The following is a 3,015-nucleotide window of genomic DNA, read 5'->3' as shown; positions in this document are numbered from 1 at the left end:
CGAGCGAAAGTGTTTGACCATCAATACCTGTTTGTGTGCGCCTAAAAGCGAGAGAGAGGCAGTGAGGGTGAGGGTGAGAATCATCGAGCAACCTTAGAAAACAGCAGCGTTGTTGGCCCCGGTAATCCTTAAAGGTTCAAGTCTACATAAGCATACTAAGTGCATGGCAGCGGAGCAACAACAACAAACATTGAAAGTGTTATTTATACAACAACTACAACTACAACAATAACAATAATATATGCGCATGGAACAATTTATTTGACAAAGTGAATTAAATGGAATGTGTGAAAGTCAGTGATGGCAGCCAGAACAAAATACGCATACTCACGAAAACTAGCAGCAAGGGAAGGATGAGGAGGAAGAAGAAGACAGAAAAAAATATAATATTGTAGTATAGATATATAATAGAACTTCTTCCCGATATATGCCGAAAATTGCCACCTTCGCTCTCTACACACGAAGCTCTTTCACTAGGCTATAAAGAAAGGCTGAAATAAATATTAATTTAAAATTGTGACACACATGAGCACACATGCACAACTGGTCTATAGAAGAACCGTTACAGCGCTCTTAAACCTTTATGAGTTCTCGCACTTTTCTACTCATCTATTTTTATAGCGCTTTGAGTCTGCTCTGCCACCAGCCATTGTGGCCGCTGCTGCTGCTGCCGATGTCCTGTCGTGTTGACTTAATGAAAGTGACGTGCAAGTTACAAATTCCTGCGATGCCTGCTGCGCATAACTTGGCTAAACATTTTCTTTACTTCCAGTTGACGGAATGAAGGATCATGCATATACAAACACGGCAAATAAGGAGCGACTAAATTCGCGTGCAACCAGGCACTGGGTGCTATTAAATGAATTGCTGACACTATATATGAAAAGTACTTCCTTTAAAACCAATGAACGTATTTCAAAATGTTGCATAAGTTGGTCTCATTTTCGAGACTGCATTAACTGTAAGCATGTACACATATGTATAAGAAAGATAAACACATTCTCTCAATAGTCGGGTCCATGCAACCTGAGTGGACCCGGATAAGAATATCCGGCCAAGGACTATCAAATCAGCAGCATTCTTCAAAATTATTTTGGAAGTGTTTTATGCCGATCGATCCCTCTCATCATATTGTTCACTTTAGTATATCTAACTCTATATCTACACCGATTTCTTGTAGGTGTTACAAGCAACCATTAAGGCATTCTACTCTATGCAATATGTAGCGAGTGCATGAAAGCATACATACATTTGTCTCTGACGGCTGGCACATGAGCGCATTTTGCTGTAAAGTTATAAAAATTGCTTTGTCGCAAAGTAATAATGTGACAAAGTTAGCTAAGAATGCACAGGTATTTTTCGGTAATTCTATAAGAAAAATGTGCGCCATTGAAATCGGCGAAGGACGGTGGAGAAAAATGAAAATGAAAATATGACAAGCCGAAACTAATATTGGAATTTCATAAGTGAAAAGAAATTTCGTCTCTCCGGTGAGTAACCAAACCCATTCTTATTTGGCAGCGAAATGTGCGAAAGTGTCTGTAAGGTTGCACCAGAGTGAAAAACATTAAGAAGTTCGTTGTCATTAATGATTGAATTTAATATTATTGAGAGGAACTGTACTTGTAACGCATAAGAACTACTTATAGCAGATGTTTTAGGTTAAAACTTCAAGCAACCGATGGGTAATAAATAAAAAAAACATGTGTACTCGCGTTGAGATATTCGAGGTTCAGCTAAGGTTCTTCATGCGAGAAATATTATGTATGTATATGAGTTACAAAGGTCAGTAGATACCCTATCTTGGTGTAACAAGCACTAACTGCGCGCAACCCTCAAGGCCCACTGATTCTCATTCATTCGAATTGTTAGTTAAAATTGGATTTTCCTGCCGGCTCTTCTGTGAATAACTTATATTAAATGTGTGTGAATAACAATATATGTGGAGTTGCACGTAAAAATACTGCTATTGGTCACCGCGCCGCGCAGAGAGGGATTAATCAATTTAGGCTTTCATGCAATTGTTTTTGCATTCCGTGTATGCGGTCTTCATGCGGTGAGTGACAGGTGCGCTTCGCACATAAAAATACCGGCAAAAATTCATCAAGCATTTCCAACTTCCATTCAGCACAACTCAAATTATTCCTTTTAACTCTGGCATGCACATACATAGATGCATGAAGCTGTGTGTGAATAGTTAACAACCGTTACATATGTACAGACATGTGTATTTCGTGTCAGACAATCAGACATTCAGACAATGGCTGCAGCTATTGGCCACTGCATTGGAAATGTTAGCGGTGGAAAAACTTCAACTTTTACTGCACGTTGTACACTCGTTTTGCTCGCACTCGGCTGTCCTTGTAGTTGTAATTGAATTCGCTATTTGAAAAGCGCTTAAAATGTTTCATCAAATATTCAATTCGTTAATATGTTGATGGCCGGCTTTTGCGGCCGTAATAAAATAATCAAACTGGATAAAGTTGCATTGTATTCGACAAATTGTAAGTGAACAATTGAATTAAGGCAAAGCTGCATAGCAAAAACTGTGGTGCATTTAATGCACTTTAAAACAAATATTTTTTTTTTTGTAGAAATACAGTTAATATTTTCATAGTAGAGTGCTTGTTTAGACTACAACAAACGTAAATAAATATTTCATGTGTTTAAATGCAACAGATTAAGTTTTTACGACGAACTGTAGTCCAAGTATAGATATCATATAATTCCAGATGCAGCATACAATTCACTTAAATATTTAAATATTTAAATATTTCCTATATTTTATAATCATATGTGCGCAGACCTGATGAATAAAAAACAAATAAGACTTCCTTAACACCTCTTACACGACAGACATGGCGTATGAGTAACATTTTTCATTTAAATAAAACTCATTCACCACATCATTAAAACGAAGTAGCGAACAATTATTTGAGTATCAGCAGAATAAATGCCGGTTCTTAACGTACTCCTTACTCTCTTGCGGTTACAGGCCTTAGTTGTTGTAGCAGA

This window comes from Zeugodacus cucurbitae, chromosome 6 (assembly GCF_028554725.1).
Source record: "Zeugodacus cucurbitae isolate PBARC_wt_2022May chromosome 6, idZeuCucr1.2, whole genome shotgun sequence".
Lineage (NCBI taxonomy): Eukaryota > Metazoa > Arthropoda > Insecta > Diptera > Tephritidae > Zeugodacus > Zeugodacus cucurbitae.
This window is presented reverse-complemented; position numbering follows the sequence as displayed.